Source organism: Topomyia yanbarensis, chromosome 1 (assembly GCF_030247195.1).
Source record: "Topomyia yanbarensis strain Yona2022 chromosome 1, ASM3024719v1, whole genome shotgun sequence".
Taxonomy (NCBI): domain Eukaryota; kingdom Metazoa; phylum Arthropoda; class Insecta; order Diptera; family Culicidae; genus Topomyia; species Topomyia yanbarensis.
This window is the reverse complement of record NC_080670.1, coordinates 31,097,446-31,118,553: the sequence shown is the minus strand read 5'-3', so window position 1 is coordinate 31,118,553 and position 21,108 is coordinate 31,097,446. Positions and strand designations below refer to the sequence as shown.

Below are 21,108 nucleotides of genomic sequence, written 5' to 3'. Positions count from 1 at the left end.
GGTGTTTACGTAACGCCTCTAGTTATGGCCTGTTTCTGACGCTAATGGCAAGCGTAAACATATGGAGATATTGTTGCCGCAGCCTACTATAATATATGCGGTTTTCGGTGTACTTTTAGTAGTTCTACCGATCCTCCGACCGAGATCGAAACAAGTTGCGTAAGGGTGTCGAACGTCAATCGCGGATTGATGGGGAATGACACTGATCGTATTTTGTTTTCTGCGATTCCCCCCTGTTTCATAATCAGATGAGCTGCCTACGGGAAGGAATGTTATTGGATCTAATTACATGTTTTGTGACCCCTTGCGTGTCCCGTTTCCCGGCATTGTTGCTGTATAAATATACACTCACACTTTCGCAGTTTGGGAGGTTTTTGTGCTATATAACAATAAATACACTGGAAAATTACAGGTCGTACAGTACGTGCTAGCTTAGATCATCACGACTCGTTCCGGGAATTAGCGAGAACCTTAATAAGTGGCTGATCTGTGCAACAAAAAAACTATCCATTATGACAGCTGATGTTTGATCGAGTATTTTCTCAGGAATTCCCATCAATCTTGGTTCCCCGGGGGCGTTTCGGCATGCTTGCAGCGAAAAAAGCAATATTTAGAGTCTAGAACAATCCCGAAGCGCTTTGTCATTTTGTTGTGCTTAAAATTGACCACCATAACAAACTAGTGTTTGCTTGACTGTTAATCTTATTTTTGGGGTCGTCGGATTCGCAATTAAAGGGCGAACACGAAATTATTGCGACACCGAAAATGTCATGCCAATTTTCTTATGATGTTTAAAATCAAACCAACATTTTAGGGTAGTTTTATACGTATCGATGGAGCCTTGAGTGTAAAATTGAACGCATTTTCGCTTGATGCCCTCCATCAAAGTCTTTACAGTGTCATCCGGTACCAGTTTCTCAGTTTTTTTCCATTTCTTAACATGTCCTTCTCGTCTTTGACTGTCTTCTTGCTATTCCGAAGTTCCCGCTTCATCATTTCCCAGTACTGCTCCACCGGGCGCAACTCCGGACAGTTTGGCGGATTCATGTCCTTTGGAACAAAATGGACAGAATTGGCCTCATACCACTCCAGGACACTTTTAGAATAGTGGCATGATGCCAAATCTGGCCAAAATAGCGGAGCTTCGTCGTGCTGCTGCAAGAACGGCAAAAGGCGCTTCTCGAGGCACTCAGATTTGTAGATCTCGCCATTTACTGTGCCCTTTGTCACGAAAGGCTCACTCCTCAGTCCGCAAGAGCAAATGGCCAGCCAAATGAGATATTTGGAGGCGAACTTCGACATTTTCTTCTTCTTAAATTTATCGCCCACATAGAACTTGCTCTTGCCGGTGAAAAACTCCAACCCCGGAATTTGCTTAAAATCGGCTTTTATATACGTTTCGTCGTCCATCACACAGCAGCCATATTTTGTCAGCATCTTCTCGTAGAGCTTCCGTGCCCAAGTTTTAGCCGTCGATTGTTGCCGCTCATCGCGGTTTGGGAAATTCTGTACCTTGTATATATGTAGTCCAGCACTCTTCTATGCATTCTGGACATAGCTCTGCGACATGCCGATCTTTTAAGCCAAATCACGGCTTGAGACGTTGGGATTTGCTTTAATCATCCGCTTCACCTTTCCCTCCGTCTTTTTGTTCTCCGGTCCCGGTTTTCTTCCAGCTCTTTTGCCGTGGTCCAACCACAGACTAACAGACATAACACTTAAAAACAAATCTTCGCCCGCTTTAACTGTCATTTTAAATATATTTGTAGTTGGGACTGTGGCCACATTTGAAATTATGGCGCCACTGTCATATGAACAAGCATACGGGGGATAGACCACTAATGAAAAATTGCTCCCAAACCTGAGGGGTAACCTACCAGTAAATGAGTGTTTGGGACCGTGAAGAAAAGGTGGAGCTAGTGTTCTGGGAAAATTGTCGGATCGATGTTTTTTGAGGGAATTCCCTCATAGTGTTATGTCTGTTAGTCTGTGGTCCAACGTCAACCGCTCCTGGAACCGCTTCAACACTCTGGAGACGGTTGAATGGTGAATGTTCAACATTTTTCCCAACTGCCGGTGCGACAGGTCAGGAAATTCCAGGTGTTTGGAAAGAATTTGTTCTCTCGACTCGCGTTGGTTCACCTCCATTTTCGTTGAATCGAAAAACACGACTTCGAGGACAGCATGTAAACAATACACATCAATGAGAAAGTGTGCAAAATTTGGTTGATTTTTACCCAATGGTAAAAAAGTTATGCCCTGTTGAATGTGTCGCAATAATTTCGTGTTCGCCCTTTAATATGGGAAAAACTAAAATCCGATTTGTGCTATGCAGGTTCTTGACAAGCCTAACATATGTACAACTTCCAACTTTTCCGTATAAATCACGAAAGAGTTCATTAGATTTTTATTTAGAAAAAATAATATTTCTTGAGCGTTTTTTCAAAACGTCATATCTGCAATGAGTTACTCTCTTTGTTTACTTTCTCTTCTGTTAATAATTCGGTCACTTTAACGTTTATCTCTCAACTCTTTGCATAATATGCTAGTTAAAACCACCGTCTTTCGATCTGTACTGTAAAATAAGTGAAAAGTATTATAGTGACGCCTTAAAAATCGAAAGAGAAAGTAAACAAAGAGAGTAATTCATTGCAGATATGTCTTTTTGAAAAAAACGCTCAAGAAATATTCTTTTTCCTAAATAAAAATCTAATGAATGGCCCCACATCTCCCGGCTTTTCTAATCATTTCGAGAAACAATTTTCTAAGAACCAGTCAGCTTCCAACCATATTCGACAACGGTTCCGAAAAGTTTTCAAGGTAAACGAAGAAAAAATTCAGCAAATAAACAGCAACCCGACTGCTTTTTGTTCGTGTGCACTGAGACATTGAAATCCTATACAAAGTATGGTTGTTATTATCGTCAGCATTGTCAGCAAAATTAAAGTTCTACTTATGTACGGAGCGTGGTATATAGTCGAATCCAAGTAGATGACTTCATCTAAAATAAAAATGTTAACTACTTTGTTAAACATGATGAAATTAAACATCTGCGTCCATATGGAGGATGATGCAGTCAATGTACAACTACACGATCTGTTTCCGGGTACACCTAATGGAGCCATGTCCAGATTATTATCGCGATGCGGTGAGGTGGACTATGTTGAACACCACCCTTGGAGAATTTTTTCTCTGGCTAAATCAAATCATTTTTTTCCGACGGCGCCGGTGGTTGAGTGGTAAGCGTGATCGCCACTCATTCCAGTTGGCCTGGGTTCAATTCCAGCCGAGGTCGTTGAGATTTTTCTGCGGTGAAAAAATCTGTGGTCACGTCTTCCTTCGGAAGGGAAGTAAAGCCGTTGGTCCCCGGTCCATGAAATCGGTGGATCGATATCTAGTCCAGGTAGTGGAATCACCTCTCTGACGTCGGTAAAGAAGAAATAGATCCAACTTCTATACTCTTACTAACAAAAATATCCTCCTCCCGTGATACTTGTGGAGTGCGCAGTAGTATATACGGCCTCTAGCAAAAGCAAGTATCGGACTAACCATTCCTTCCCTTTCCTTCCGCGATCTTCGTTCAGGCCTGGCTTGCGCCGGTATTGATCAAAAACACTTTAGGATTACCAGGAGTTGCACATTGAAAGAGGTTGTGCTACTCCCAAGCATAATTATCTACTGATTCCCTGTGCAACTTCAGCTAGTCCCGATCGATAACGGAGCAGCAGCTAGGGGTGGTCGCACAAGCTCAAGCTCTGGCTAAATCATTTTATTCCTTCCTACGAAATCTTGAAACTTGACACGCTCAGACAATGCTATGCGGCTATGACTATCAAATTGCCACGTGTCAGAGAATTGATTTTCACAAAATTAATAAAAATCGCGAAAATTTTAATAAAAATATTGAATACACTAAAATTTGAATAAAAATATTGAAAAACTTCTTAATCGACTCCTACACTGAAAAAAATACGATTTTAAAAGGTTAAAGTCGAATTACAAAAAAAAACTATCTTTGATGTTGATTAAAATATTGTTTCAAGATAGGTAATTATGTTCCCTACCTACCGTCAAAAATTCAAGTTAAGCACTTTCAAGAAAAAAAAGTTATTTAAAAAAAATCCTTGTCCAAACTGAATTTTTATTCAGGGTCTTTAGCCCAGAGATCAGTACCCAGAATCCCGAGGAGAGAATCCTGACTCCAGATTCCATAGCCCAGAGCCCAGAGTTCCGAGGAGAGAGACCAGAATCCAGAGTCGCGAGTCCTTAACCCTACTGAGGCGAGTCTGGAGTCCAGAATCCAGAGTTCAGATGCCAGAGCCTAGAGTCCAAAACCTAGAGTCCAGAGCTCAGAGACCAGAAACCAAAGTTTAGAGTTATTATCTCAAAATAATGAGCCCAGAGTCTTCAGCACAAAATCCAGAGTCCAGAGCCCATAGCCCAAAATTGTGAGACCACAGTTTAAAGTCCAGATTCCAGAGCTCAGAGTCCAGAATCTAGAGTTCAGATTCGATAATCCAGAGTTTAGATTCCATAGCCCAGCGACCAGAACCCAGAGTCCCGAGGAGAGAGAGCCCAGAGTCCGGAGTCCAGAATCCAGAGTCCCGAGTGTAGAGTGCACAGTCCAGAGTTTAGAGTCCAAAGTCCACAGTTCAGAGTCCAAAGTCCAGAATCAAGACCCAGAGCCCATAGCTCAGAGACCACAGTGTACAGTCCAGAGTCCATAGCACAGAATCTCGAGGCAAGAGCTCAGAACCCAGAGTTGAGAATGTAGATTCCAGAGCTCAGAGTGCAGAGAACAGAGTCGTGAATCCGGGATCCAGAGTCCAGAGCTCAGAGTGCGCAACCCAAATTACTGTCGCCAGAGTCCAGAGCTCTGAGACCAGAATCCAGATCCCGAAGTACTTAACCCAAAATACTGAGGCAAGAGTTCAGACTCCAGAGCACAGAGCCGAGAGCCCAGAATTCAGAGTCTATAGCACAGAATCTCGAGGCGAGAGTCCAGAGTTCAGAACACAGTGTGCAGAGAGTTCAATGTCCAGAATCTAGAGCTCAGAGTCCAGTGACGAGAATCCTGAAAGCAGAGTTCAGAGTCCAGAGACCAGAGTCCTCAACCCAAAATAGTAAGCCGAGTGTCACGAGTTCGGAGCTCTAGAGTTTGGATTCCAGAGTGAAGAATACCAGAGCCCATGGTGCATAGTACAGAAATTTCGAGACCAGCGCCACGAGTCTATCATCCAGCGATGAGAGTAAAGAGTTCAGAATCTAAAGTTTAGTGTCTAAAGTCCAGAATCCAGAGTCCCAAGGGGAGAGCCAAGAGTCCAGAATCCAGAGCTCAGATTCCAGACTTCAGAGTCTAGAGTTCGGATTCCAGAGTCCAGAATCAAGACCCCAGAGACCATAGTTCAGAGTCCAGAGTTCACAGTCTAGAATCTATACCTACTGACTGGGTATTTTCGGAATGGTCTTGGCGAGTAGGTGCCAGAAATTTATATCTGAAGCCGTGTTGAAATCCAAGAAGGCAACTTCCGGACGTAAATTATTACGATTACCTTTCGGATTTGCACATCTTTGCACAGCACTTGACACTGTTTAACTTTGATTTATACATTTGATCCATTATGATAATTTTACTAGAATTGCTCTTGTTATTAGACTGCTTTAGGGCTAAGTTTTATAGCATTGTTATTTGGTAAAATGAGTATTGATGCAAGTTAGGGACAGGTAACCAGGATAATATGCCACACGTTTGTTATGAATATATACAGAATTCTTTACTGATACTTTTTGCATGTATCAGGCAACTAGCAGTTGGAAAATTGGATTCTGAGATGATTATGACTTTCATTGGTTTAGTTTTCGATAAAAATACACTGAACCAAAAATTCAGTGTGGGCAAGGAATTTTTTTTAAATAACTTCTTTCCTTGAAAGTGCCCAACTTGAATTTTTGACGGTAGGTAGGGAACACAATCTTGGAACAAAATTTTATCTAAATCAAAGATGTTTTTTTGTAATTTTGTACTACTACCGACTAAAGCTTAATCATTTAAATCCTCCATATTCTCGTTCTCCCGAGACTACCGTTAGGTATTACTTCGGAAAAAATTGTGCTCTTGTATCTCTTCTTTCCTTGAGCCCCTTGGCTCCTGTGCGCTCGTTGTACCATTTAGGTACCACCTCGTGCGATTCCCTGATCTACTCGAGTAGAATCTACCCTACTCCAACTGAGAGTTCTCCGGCGGCGGAATTTCTCCCGATGCCAATTTCTTTGAATGGAAGAAAAAACAGGAGAAAAGTAGGCTTTGGCTCAAGCGGTCGTGAAAATTTTGTTGCTGTCACAATTATCGAAGATTTTTTAAACCGTGGCTTAAGAAGAATTTTCAAACGGTTCATTTGCGAAAAGACGAGTGCTGAAGTTCATCGTGATGAAGGATTATTTGTTCAATCGTTCTTTCTGGAAGATGGATTTATGTCGACCCCACTCCCTACTTCTTTCCGATCTACTCGATTTAGACCCCGGCGGTGGTCCTAGCGTACTTAACGGGCCAGCCAGTAGGTGCCGAGGTCTGTCCAGTGATACAGGGTGGAGCGTAGCTTCCGGTTCATTGGCACCTCAATGAGCTGCTGGCGATTCGACGCGGTCTACTTTATCTACCCAACGACGGTGGATCTAGTGCTGACGGAGCCGGTAGTTGAGTGGTAAGCGTGACCGCCACTTGCCTGGGTTCAATTCCAGCCGAGGTCGTTGAGATTTTTCTGAGGTGAAAAAATCTGTGGTCACGGCTTCCTTCGGAAGGGAAGTAAAGCCGTTGGTCCCCGGTCTATGAATTTGGTGGATCGATATCTAGTCCAGATAGTGAAGTCACCTCTCTGGCGTCGGCAAAGAAGAAGTGATCCAACTGCTATACTCTTACTAACAAAAATATCCTCCTCCTGTTATACTTGTGGAGTGCGCAGTAGTATATACGGCCTCTAGCAAAAGCAAGTATCGGACTAACCATTCCTTCCCTTTCCTTCCGTGAGCTACGTTCGGGCCTGGCCGGCGCCGGTATTGATCAAACTTTAAGATTACCAGGAGTTGCACATTGAAAGATGTTTCGCTAATCCCAAGCATAATTATCTACTGATTCTCTGTGCAACTTCTTCAACTAGTCCAGATCGATAACAGAGTAGCAGCCAGGGGTGGTCGCACAAGCTCAAGCTCAACGACGGTGGATCTAGTGCACTCCAGCGGAGAGTTCCACGGTAGCGAAATTTTTCAAAACCCGATTTGTTGTTTCACGGCGGCTTTCTAACCGACGGCGCTACTTTGTTGGTCCCTTCGCCACTTACTCTGTAGCTCAGAGTACACTCGTCACAACTCTCTTGACCGCATCCCAGATATGCTCATCGTGGCATATGTCTTTTACGATATTGTCTACTGTCACGCTGGGAACCTAGAACATTCGAAGAGCACGTGTTCCGGTGCCTCCGGAATGTTCACACACTCCGAGCAAAGGAATGACGAAGCATGCCCAAGCCGATGCATGTACTTTCGGAAGCATCAGTGCCCGGACGAAAACTGCGTCCAATAGAAGTTCATCTCTCTATGCTTCCTATGCACCCACGACGACATATTTGGAATGAGTCGGTGGGTTCACCTTCCTTTCTCCGCGTTGTCCCACTCTTGCTGCCAATTACCCAACTAGTCCGCTCGGACCAGTCACCTTACATTACGTGAATTCCTCCGCTGGTGGTATCCACGCCCTCAGTAAGAGTGATGCAGAAGGAGATCATCCCGGCTATGACGCATACCGCATCGGACGATATCGTTCTGTACGTGCTCGCGACACAAACACCCATTAGGCGAAACGTACCGGTTCTGCTTTGAGTTTAGCGCAGCAGCTCAGACCGGTACGCCATACCTCAGTATTGATGATGACACCCACCAGGAGACGTCTCGGGCTGCATTTTGCTCATCCGCGATTCGGCACGATCCTTGCCAATAATTTAACCGATCGTCGACCATCACACGCAGTGGGTTCAGCACACGCATCAATGAGATTTGAGTGTCCCCGACGCTGATCACGACGCGCTGGATTTTTTCGGTCACTGATCAGCACTACCTCCGTCTTGTGGTGAGCCAGCTGCAACTTGACATCAGCCATGCAGGTTTCCACGATGTATATTGTCTCTGCCGTCAACATCTCCACTTACTCGATAGTCTCACCGGTTACCGTCAGGACGATGCCATCTGCAAAACACACGGTCTCAACTCTTCTGGATAGTTCCAATGTTAGCACTCCGTTGTACATTATATTCCACAGCGTTGGACCGAATGTGAAGCCCTGAGCTACTCTCGCCCCTGACTCTAATCAACCTGTGCCCCATGTTCGTCTTGTAGACCAGTACTCGATTCTGAAGGTAGCTTTTCAAATAGTCCGGGACCCGCGTTCTGTGTAGCGTTATGGCGATTGCCTGACTGCTGTTGAACGCGTTTTTTCGTCGATCGTTACCACGACGCAGTAGCAATTACCCCTTGCTCGCGTAGACTGTGCCGATTGCGTCTACCGTGAAGATTCCATTTCGGAATCCGAACTGCCTCTGCGATAGACCATTCTCACTTGCAGCATAGTTCGCCAGCCTATTGAGGATGACCCTTTTCCAGAAGTTTTCCAAGAGTACCCAGTAGGCCTATAGGCCGGTACGATGCTTGCATCTGTCGTTTCCCTGTCGAGATCGGTCCGGCGATCTCCTTGTTTTGGCAACAACACCAGTTGGATCTTCCATCTTCCCGGGAAGTAGTCTTCGTCCAAGCATTTCTATGGAACTATCCTAAACATGTCCGGAAACGCCAGGGTCGCAGTCTTCAGTGCTACGTTGGGGATACCGTCCGGACCGGGATCTTTCTTCGCTTTCAGCCCATTTGCCACTATATTGAGCTCGTAGTTGGAGACTCGATTGTCACCAGCATCTCCACCGTCTATATCAAGTTACGGTGTAGGCAACCTCATGGTTGGGTCGTGCTTCGGGAAAAGACCTTACACGATAATTTTCCGTGTGACAGCGCACATTTCCGCTGTCGTCGTTGCAGCCTTGATCTTGGCCATCTCGACACGGTAAGCGTTGCCTTAGGGGTTGGCGTCTACGTCTCTGCCCAGGTCCTTATGGCAGGTGGACTTGTCCAGCACCACCTCTCGTTTAAAAGTGGCCTTAGCCGTCCGGAATGTCACCTTACACTCTTCTCTGACTACCTCAGATCTTGCTCTCTGAACGCGTCTTTTGGATCTTAGGCAGGCAGTACGGCGGGTGTTGAGGCTTTCTTTCCACCAATATGCCGAGCGCACTTCGTTTCTGTTGTTGCCTACCACAACAGTTGCTGTGCAATGTCGCAGTGATTGATATTAAGCTGGGTAATCTCCATCATCACTGACCGGCCATCGCCTTTTTGTACTCTGAGCATAAGAAGTCTCCCTTCATGTGGTCCTTTCCGCCTTCCTTTGTGCAGATCATGCAATACGGTTGCTTGTGCAGTCTCTAGGAATGTATCCCTTCTCCCTACATTTTCTGCACAGATCAGATCTGTCCGGGCCTTTAGAGTTTCTTGTCTGTCTGATTCTCCTTCCACCGCTTCTGACAGGAGTTCCCGATCAAGTTCTTGATCAATGGATCCTTATTCAGCTCGAACAGCATCTCACCTTTCGGAATGCGTTTGGTTCTTACTGCGTTCTCACCTAGTTTGGGAGAGCGTCTCTCTTATACCTCTTCTGGCGCGTTCGAAGGTCTTCTTTCTTTTTCTTCTTTTCATCTCTTTCTGTTTTAATGTAGAATACATTTAAGCTTTCAATATAGGGGTCCCGTTTCAAAATATCGGCTGCGGCGCCGCGTCAGATTTTGAACGTTAATAACTTTTATCATACTTAACAGAATGATTTGATTTTTAGGCCAATTTGTTGCAAATATGTTCCTCTATGCTGTATTAAAATTTGAAGTATGTATAACATGCACTAATAACAAAAAATTGTGCTTTGAAAATTTTTTCGAAAACGACCTGGAAAAGTGAAAATTTTCAGCCCATCCCGCACAGAGTCGTCACAATGGTGGACCAACCGAACAATAAAATAATGAAAAGTTTATATATAGGTCCACTACATGTTTGTTCCTATGATTATTCGCATTGGGTTGATTGACGAGAGCAGTTGGTGGGGGAAAGACGGCATATTCCTTTGGTTAGGCCATTAGAAGCCGGACGGAAAGGAAAGGCTCATGCACGGCACGAGAACGAACGAGAAAGCGATTGTAGTGCATATTGGTGCGATTATATAAATATCTGTCGGTCGGTTTTTCTCATCATTCGTATTCGTTCAAGCACTAGCAAGCAGCCAGTCCACCGAAGGAAAGCAGTTGGCGATGACGACGGTCGGAAAAAGTGCCCCAGCTACTGGTGACTCATCGCAACCCGATCACTAACTGTCGCCCTGCAAGAATTTCGCCCCAATTAAAGGGCAACAGAGCAACTAATCTGTAGGCTATCGTTCCAGCGTCTGGATCGTGAGATTGTGCAGGACTGCAAAATCGAGCTACGCTTACAAAGCTCAGTCGTAATGATGCCCCGAGAAGCCAACGATGCCTACTTGGTCGGTTTGTTCGAGAATGCAAAATAGTGCGCCAAGCGCATAACTTTCAGGCCAAATACATTATATTGGCTCAACGTGTCCGCGGGGAGTGCGTCTGAATTATGCTCCCGCAATAAAACAAACGGTTCTTTACAGGACCAATTAATTGTGTTCTAATAAGAGTTAAACTGAAATTTACATTTTAGGTGTATAACAAATAATTTTCAGAAAGCTATATAAGAAATACGATGTGTGGAAAGAAAGAAAGAGAATTTAAATTATCCTCTCTCGCTCGTTTTCGTGCACTGCTTTTCCATTCCTTTCTGCTGCTAATACCATCATAACGAAAACGAATGTGCGTATTCTCCCACCATCCCATGGCCAGTGTTGCCACAATTGCATGTCGCTATTACAATTTGAATTATTTTATTGATCCTCTCTAGTATTGATAAAATATAGAACGTGCAAAGTACCCTAGTCGCATGCTTTTATTCGAACTATTTGGCAGCCTCCGTTGATTAACTGCATAAACCGATTTGTTTGTGCAGCAGCTTGCTAGTAGCAAACTAAATAGCCTTTATCAGCGCTACCAAATAACACAAAAGAATTTAAATTTGTGATAATCTTTTCCTTCCTTCTTTTCAAATCTGCAACATTCTTTGAAAATATTGTTGGAATGTTGTTATTGAAAAACTGAACATGCAAGTTTGCTAGCACTGGCCACTAGATTGAAGGCGATGGAAAGACAGAATATTCGTTTTGGTTATGCTAGTATTGGTAGCCGAACGGAAAGGAAAGGCACAGGAATGGCACGAAAACGAGCGAGATAGCGATAGTAGTGCTTTCTCGTGTTTTCATATATGAATATTGGTCGGTCAGTTTTTCTCATCATTCGTATTCGTTCAAGCACTCAGGGATGCCATTATGCCAGATTTATCTGGCACGGCCAGAGTTTTTTGAAGCTTCCAGACAAAAAGACAAACCTCTCATTCTGCCAGATTTTTAAATTATAGAAGTGTTTGCACACACATTTTGGAAATTTGGGGAATATTTTCCCAAATTTATCAAAAATCGATTGATAAATTTCGATGACTTTGAGGTCGCTGTTAAGTGACAGATTTTGCCAGACATTTTTAGTTGATCTGCCAGATATCCTTTGAAAAATAGTGGCAACCCTGCAAGCACTAGCAAGCAGCCAGTCCACCGGAGGAAAGCAGTTGGCAATGATGACGGTCCGCAAAAGGGCCCCAGCTACTGGTGGCCCATCGCAACCAACTACCGATCAGGAACTGTCGCCATGCCAAATAAAGGGCAACGGAGCAACTAATCCGCTGGATAACATTCCAGCGTCTGGTTCGTAAGGTTGTGTATTACTTCAAAGTCGAGCTACGCTTACAAAACTCAGGCGTAATGAAGCCAGTGATGCCTACTTGGTCGGTTTGTTTGAGGATACAAAATAGTGCGCCAAGTACGTAACTTTCTCGCAAAAGAAACCAAACTGGCTCACAGTGTCCGCTGGGAGTGGGCGTAAATTACAATAAAAGCAACGGTTCTTTTCAGGACCAATCAATTGTGTTCTAGTGAGAGTTAAACTGAAACTTTTATTTTAAGATGTGTAACAAATTTTCAACAAGCAACATAATACGTTGTGTGGAAAGAAGTAGCTTGCACACGGAACAAAAATTTAAATTATCCTCTCGCTCGTTTCGTGCACTGCTTTTCCATTCCTTTCTACTGTTATTATCAGAATTACCAAAACGAATGTGCGTGTTCCCTCACCATCCCTCTAGTGATCAGTGTTGCTTCAATTGCATGTGTTTAAGAGAAATGTTGAAGTCGCATGCTTCTATTCGAGCATTTTGGCAGCCTCCGTGAACTAACTGCATTAAATGATTTTTTTGTGCAGCTCCGTGCTAGTAGCAAACAAAATGGCCCTACCAGTGTCTGATTCGTGAGATTGTGCAGGATTTCAAAGTCGAGCTAAGCTTATAAAGTTCAGCCGTAATGGTACCCGAAGAAGCCAGTCTTGTCGTTTTGTTCGAGGCTACAAAACAGTTCGCCAGGCACGTAACTATCATGCCAAATATATCCAACGATCCAGCGCATCACCATCAACACCAACGCCGATACCAAAGGTTCTTTTCAGAACCACCATTATTACCATAGAGAATTATTTGAAAATTTCCCATTCAAACGTAATTCTGTTGAATATTATTAGATTTAAATTAACGTCTCGAATTGAAATCACGACGCTCCGGTTATGTCACAGACATTACCATCTTTTTTATTGTGATCACGACTAACGGTTTAATATAGACACCCCATTTCAATATTTCGGAAGGAACAGAAGGTCGAGTTTGGAAAGTTTGTAACTTTCATTGTACTTAACCAAATTACACAATGTTCGCACTAATGATTCAGAAATATGACCAGGAATCTTCTATTAGATTTGTAAGTATGTATAATTTACATGAATAAAGAAAAATTGATTTTCAGGAATCAATTATTATCTGTTCTGCCATTGGTCAGTACTATGCGACTTCCTCATGCTAACAATTCATTTCATCGTTAGCCATCTCCCTCACCAAGGCCAACAACGCCAACAAAAACGGTCCTTTTCAGGACCACCATCATTTTTGTAAAGAATAATTTGAAATATTCCTCGCCCAAATCACCTTTTGTCCGAAAATTCCAATGAGTATCAACATATTTGAAGATCGTGTTCCTTATGTATTCTACATCTCTCCGGTTATGTCGCAGATATTACCCACCCATCTTTTTTTTCTCTTCTCTTCTATGGTTTCCAGGGTTCGCCATCCACTTTCCATTTGTCGAGTTTTTCGCTGTCTTTCACCAACCTTCTTGGGCTTCCTCGGTTCCTTCTCCTCTCCTGGTGTTTTCCTTACTCTTTTCACGTATCGGGAATACCGGCCACCCTTCGGCGTCTCATACACTGATAAAAATCGCTATATTGAATCTATTGATTTCACACATGATTTTTTTTTTTGCAATTTGAAGCGGCACATAAAAATTATCTGTCATATATAAATATCATGTGAAAACTATTGAAATTCATGTGGCGTACATCAAAATTATAAGTGTGCCGCATAGAAAATCGTTTCATAGTAGATATCACATCAAATGTATGTGTGTGATTAATGCAATTTATGTTTTTAGAACATTTTCGTCGGCATATCATGTGTGTGGAATACATAGAATATAAGTTTGGATTTTTTGCAGTGTAGGCTTCTGCTTTCGCTACCTTCGTGGTCTGGTTTTGAGCTTCAGAAGAAAACTAAAAATAAAAAATTACTTCCGTAATTGAATTTCTGCATACCCGATCCAATTATAAAGCATGTTTCATCAACTCATCATCCTCGCGAAAGACACAATCAAAGAAACGAAAAACAGAAAAAGGAAACACACGCCAAAGCAAAATAGCAAATGTTGCACAACGAAACAAGAAAAAGAAAACGACAAGATAAACAAACAAAAAAAACCATGGTACTACCTACATCTTTACATAATATTTTGGTATGTACGGTATGCATTCAAGTCGTCGTTACAGTTCGGTCGCGTTTCCATTTGCGCCGTTTAAAGTTTAACCGTGCGTGTTTTAATTTGTATTGTTTTCATTTATCATTGCTGCGTAAGTAAAACATGCCGTGCGCGATTAATAATTGTACAGTGAGTGACGACAAACATGTGTGGTACTGCCATGGATCATGCGGGAAAAAATTCCACGCTGCATGCGTTTTTTTTTTTTTTTTTTTTTATTTTGATTATAGAGGTTTTAACCTTAAGGTCATTCGCCTCTTCGGGTTAGAAAAATCTCTTATGAAAAATTTCTAACCCTATGTGCGGGGTCGGGACTCGAACCCAGGTGCGCTGCGTACAAGGCAATCGATTTACCAACTACGCTACGCCCACCCCCACTGCATGCGTTGGTGCTCAGAGGAATCATGAGCAAAGAATACTAACATACATGCTGCCAATATGCTACGAGTGCCAGAAGCGTCTCGTGATGGAGTTAAATTTCGATAAACTATACAGACAACAACAAGAAGCCATCAACCTCAACAAGCTAGTTATGGAGTCGAATCACAAACTCACATCCACATTTAGCAACTTCAATGTCCGAGATGGATTTGAATGTATCGAAATGCTCTTAAACGAGTTGAAAGGCGAAATTAAAACAACTGCAGCTAATCATAATAACGCGGTTGCATACATAGCCAAAACCTCGGAGTTGTGGAATGAGCTGGCTGCTTCCAACAAAACTGGCAAAACTGATGTCGTTGCCACAAAAAATCACTTAACATCATTATTCGACATATCGATGAAAGCTACGAAAAACAACATCGCAGCCTATGTCAATGAACTGACCACCGATATGACACGCGAGTTGAAACAAATTTCTAGCGCAGTAAACTCACTGGAACAAAAGACTGTTGCTTCACCCACAACAGATTCCTCCCCTAGTTTAGAGGCTGAGATGTCCGTCGAGGCAGCCAGTAACTCAGGCTGGCGTTTCCTTGGCAACTCTAAGGTATGGAAGGCTGATTGGTCCGAATACGACGCACGTAAATTGCGGCGTCTCAATCAACAAAAAGCGGCGGAGAAAGCAAGAATAAAGAAGAAACGGAATAAACAGAGGCCCGCTAATGCACTTGACACCACCCGTAATAATAATACTAAGCGTCGCAAGAATCACGGTTACAAGCACCACACAATTTTCGACAAAAATAACGGATGTGATTACAACCACAGCAGATTTGCGTACCATGATAACAAACGCCGCGACATCGACAATCTTCCGTTGGATAGAGAGCTACTGGCTGAAGCAAAGAAACGTTTTTCGAGGCCACCTTCAACTTCGTTCAGACCTACCATTGCATTCCAGAGAGGCGATGTTTTAAACCCGTGCCCTACCGACCAACCTAGCACCTCACATCGAACAGCTGCTGCCACACCTATGTACCCCTCCGGAATTGGCACCTGTCAGTGTTTTTGCCGCTATCGACGCGCTCATTAGAGCAAGATAATAATGAATTGACAAATCATATTGCGATTCAAGATTTAGAAGAGGTAGAGCTAGGTCTAATTAATTCCCATTCAACTAACACTTCCCCAAGAGAATCTCAGTCAAGAACAGAAATCTTGGTCTATTGCCAAAACTTTAACCGCATGAAAAGTGCAGCTAAGATGAATGTGATTCAAAACAAAATATTAGGTTGTCATTATTCCGTAATTTTAGCAACTGAGACTAGTTGGGACGAAACAGTGAGAAGTGAAGAAGTTTTCGGGAGCAATTACAATGTATTTAGGGATGACCGTGATTGTCATGTATCTGGTAAGAAGTCAGGAGGGGGCGCTTTGATTGCGATTTCAGCAAAACTAAATGCAGAAGTTATCAAAACTATAAAATCAAAAGAATTCGAGCATGTGTGGGTGAAAGTACATGTTAAAGACGAAACTCACGTTTTCGCTTCGGTGTATTTTCCTCCAAATTTTGCTCGAAAAACGACTTACGAAAAGTTTTATCATGCTGCTGAATGCATTATTAATAGTCTTTCCCCGCACGTGAAAGTTCACATATATGGCGATTTCAATCAACGCGGTATTGATTTCATACCAGATGCTGATAATGAGAGCATCCTACTTCCTGTTGTAGGGGAAAATGAAACTTTGCAGTTCATTTGCGATAAATCTGCCAGTTTAGGACTTAATCAAATAAATCACATAAGAAATCAGCGACATTGCTATTTAGATTTATTAATGACGAATATAGACGAAGACTTCTGTGTAACGGAATCACTTACTCCCTTATGGAAGAATGAAGCTTATCATACAGCCATTGAGTTTTCTATATTCTTGCATGTTAACGACAGACCTGGTGATAGTGAATTTGAGGAGGTATTTGATTACGAGTCCGCTAACTATGAAAGCTTGAGGCAAAAAATTAATGCAATAAACTGGCAAATGATTTTAAGAAATGAAGAAAATGTTGAAGCTGCCGTAGACATCTTCTACAAAATATTATTTGAAGTCATTCACGACGATATACCATTGAAAAGAAGAAGGCGTCACTATAACTCAAAACATCCCATCTGGTTTAATAGAGAAATCAAAAATTTAAAAAATCGTAAGCAGAAAGCACACAAAATCTACAAAAAATACAACAGCGAAGATAACTTAACAAACTATTTAAATCTATGCGATCAATTGAACCTTGCCATTGATATCGCGTTTGAAGAGTACAATGCAAGAACAGAACGCAATATAAAAACTTGCCCAAAAAACTTCTTTAATTACGTAAAAACTAAAATAAAATCGGATTATTTCCCAACAGAAATGCATCTTGATGGAAAGGTAGGCGATAACTCAGAGGAAATCTGCAATCTTTTTGCAACATTCTTCCAGGAAGTTTACACTACATTTTCAGAGAAGGATCGAGAGCGTGAATACTTTTCATTCCTCCCAGAACTTTCAAGAGATATTAACATTAAACAGATAAAAGTACATACAATCATGGATGCCTTAAAAAACTTGGATAGCTCTAAAAGCCCTGGACCTGATGGCGTTCCACCGGTGTTTTTAAAAACTTTGTCAATAGAACTAACCGCTCCTTTATTTTGGCTTTTTAACATGTCTCTAGAATCAGGTTGTTTTCCTAAAACATGGAAAAGCTCTTTCCTAGTTCCAATTTTTAAAAATGGTAAAAAATCCGATGTGCGTAACTATCGTGGAATAGCTATCATCTCGTGCATTCCCAAGATTTTCGAAGCGATTGTTAATGAAAATTTATTCCACCAAATCAAGAACAGAATTACCCATGTGCAACATGGTTTTTTCAAAGGGCGTTCTACAAGTACAAATCTACTCGAATTCATTAACTACACATTAACAGCAATGGATAACGGAAACCACGTTGAAGCTCTTTATACAGATTTTAGCAAAGCATTTGATCGCATCGACATACCCATGCTACTTTTTAAATTAGAAAAAATGGGGTTTGAGCCAGGACTTCTTACATGGGTACAATCATATCTTACAAATCGTGAACAAGCTGTTAGATTTAAAGGGATAAAATCAATCCCAATTCAAGTTACATCAGGAGTCCCTCAAGGGTCTCATTTGGGGCCGCTATTCTTTATTTTATTTGTTAACGACATTTTCTTCATTCTAAAAAATGTAAAAGTTCTTATATATGCTGATGATATGAAACTATTTCTAGAAATAAGAAATGGTGAAGACTTTCAGACATTTCAAAACGAAGTAAATATATTTTATACATGGTGTAATAAAAGCCTCCTGAAACTGAATGTAAAAAAATGTAATGCCATAACATTGAGTAGAAAGAATAATATACAGAACAATAGAATCTTATTGGGAAATCAACAAGTAGAAAAGTGTGACAGAATAAGAGATCTAGGAGTTATAGATAGATTATAGATTCCAAAATAACATTCATAGATCATTATAACACAATAATTAACAAAGCAAACAGCACACTAGGTTTTATTAAACGCTTCTGCTATAATTTCCAAGATCCCTACACAATAAAAACATTATATGTAGCCTATGTGCGTTCAACACTAGAATATTGTAGTATAGTTTGGTCGCCTTTTTCAGCAACATATGCAAACCGGATAGAATCAGTACAAAAGCAGTTTTTGATGTTCGCTCTTCGTAAACTAGGTTGGACTGGACTACATTTGCCATCTTATGAAGCACGGTGCATGCTAATTGACATTCAAACCTTGAAAGATCGTCGTGAATTTTCTATGGTATCATTTGTAAACGACATTGTATCACATCGTATTGATTCAATCGAACTTTTATCGAAACTAAATTTTTATGCTCCTTCTCGGCAACTACGTAACCGCAGCATCTTTTGTACAATTCGCCATCGCACCAATTATGCCAAGTTTGGCCCTTTAAACCAAATGATGAATATTTACAACAAACATTGCGAAAGCATTGACTTCACTATGTCGAAAACAAAACTTAAGCAGCAGTTTAAAGTAAACCAAAATTTCAACTAGTGTTAAGTTAGTTTAATAATTATTGTAAGAAACCGGTCTACATCTGATTGACGACTTGAAATAAATAAATAAATAAATAAATAAACGGTCCCATTCGAAGCGAATACATTCCTGGTATAAATCGTGTAAAATGGTACTACACGGAACGCTAAGGAGTGGGGGGGGGGAAATAAGGGTGGCATCACCAAACCAACAAATTGAAACTGAAAACGACACACAAAGCGTATGAAAATCAAGCTTCAAGTTGCCGAACGAATGACGCGAGCGGTCGGTGGTCCCGGATCGGGAGGAAGGCTAGTGGCACCCGGCAGCAGCAGCAGTCAGGCGAAAAAGTACAGCAATGTTTTTAAAATCAACTAAACTCCAGGGCGCGCTGAATGGAACAAAAAGGGGAGACGCTCCAAGCCAACTTAGCAAACAGTACCTCCGCCGGAATGAAATGAAACGATTCGCACACCTAGCGCCCGGGATGACAGTGTTGGTAGTGGTGAGTGACCCACTCATGCTGTGAGTGACTGTGAGACGGGGTTGGAACGAGCAGTGGAGTAAAGAAGGGAAAAATCAAGCACAAAAACGTGATGTGGGGAATGGTTTGCGATTTCATCCAGCAAAGAGCGGGAGCGAATTGGCCGAGCGACCCGTCAGCAGAGCGGAGAATGTGGGGCACACCGGGGTGGCAAGCGAAAGCCACTGGGCAATAAGCAGCAAGCGGGCGAACGCGCTCAATAAGTATGACAGAGGAAAATTCAAGTTCACTGTCAAGGTCGTAATCAGTACGCAAGCGCTGTGGCTCTGCATTGCAGGAACGGAACGAGAAAACGAGTGTACCAACACGCGATCAGGTTTTTTTTTTCGCTCCGTTCTGTTCACTTAGCTGCTTCGTTGTTTCACCCCTCGCTCGCGGTCGCAGCACCGGTTTGTAAGCCGGGGTCCCCTTTCGCGGCCGCTGGTGCTGGTGCTGCTACTGTTGGATTGGATGCTTCGCAGCAGAAACTGGAGTTTTGGGGAGATTGTGTTCCAAACGATTCGTGGATAGGTTATAAATGTGTGTTGGACCCCTTTTGCCCGGCACCGGTGAGGTAAGGTACCACTACCAGCTAGCTTCAACGCCTAGGTATGTGGCGTTTGTTGGAATTCTTCGGAGGAACCCCCTTTTGAGAAGTAGCCTCTAGAATCAGGATTTGATTCTTTTTGAGAATTTCCAAATCGTTTGAGTTTCAGAATCGTCTCAGTAATGACTCAATGTCAATTTTAGATTTTAGATGTACGTTAGTATCAATATCAATGTTTGATTAATACAACAAATTGGTTTTTGCTTTAGCAATAGAAAGGTATTGCAATTGCTCTGAAAACCGACTGGTTAACGGAGGCCCGGAGGGCCGAGTGACATATGCCATTCGATTCAGCTCGACGAGTTCGGCAAATGTATGTGTGTGTATGTAAGGTATGTGTATGTGCGTCTGTGTGTATGTACGCGAACACAATCTCACTCACTTGGGATGGCTGAACCGATTTTCACAAACTTAGTCCCAAATGAAAGGTGCAACGTTCCCATAGGCTGCTCTTTAGCCACATTGGCCACCATCATCGATTCCGGAAGCCCCGGCGGTAGTATCCAAATTCAGAATAACAGTCACATCGGTTTCTCGGAGATGGCTAGACCGAATCAAACAAACTTTGTCTCAAACGAAAGATGTAAATGGTGTAACTGGCGGGGTCGTTACTCCCAGCATTTATGAGACCCCCCTCTACACTTCTCAGGAAAGGCTTGCGATCGCGAACTATTGTCAAGAAAACACTTATTTAGCCTTAGAGTAAAACTCACTTTATTCGGGATATCAATGTCACTTTTTATTCTTCTGGTTGTGCACATTTTCCACCCACTTTCTTAGGCTACTCCTACCTCGGGTGCTGATGGCGACACTACAGCTACTGTTGATTCGGGGCCCCTTCTGCTACTGCTTCTTCGTCGTCGAACTCGTTGGTGTCCACGGTTTAGCTCCTCGTAGCTCTCGGCGACCACGGGGTTTGGCTCCGGGTTAACGACGTCTCGTTAATTGCAGAAGGACCTTGGTAACCCTGCTGCGCTGGCCTGAATGTGGTAACGTATCCAGGCAGCTTTAAGGATGCCGATAAGAATGGCGTCGGCGTTGACTCCGCGATGGCGGTCGCAACTATATCGCACTTTATGATGGTTGCCGGGTCGGGAAACTCCGGCGGTCTAGCACGCTCTGGAGGTTTCCTAGGGTAAAACCGAAGGGGTCCTGGTTGTCTTTGTTTTCACTTACTCCTTCCTTCGTCACTCACTTTCTAGGAGTTTGCTTGTCACATTCCAAAACTTAATCACTTTCAATTCTATCCTTAACTCAAAACTTTATCTTTCACTTAACTTTTCGTACCGCTTTGCTAGGTGGTTACCAGGCTAATGGCGTTCTTAGTCCTGGTCGTTCACCTCGAACCTCG

The 21,108-nt window shown here is 42.5% G+C and overlaps 1 protein-coding gene across 1 annotated transcript in view; it reads right to left on the bottom strand.

Moving 5' to 3' along the window:
- Nucleotides 1–21,108, bottom strand: part of LOC131677235 (uncharacterized) — a 121,186-nt gene that overhangs the window by 47,906 nt on the left and 52,172 nt on the right. The gene's annotated exons all lie outside the window — the stretch shown is intronic.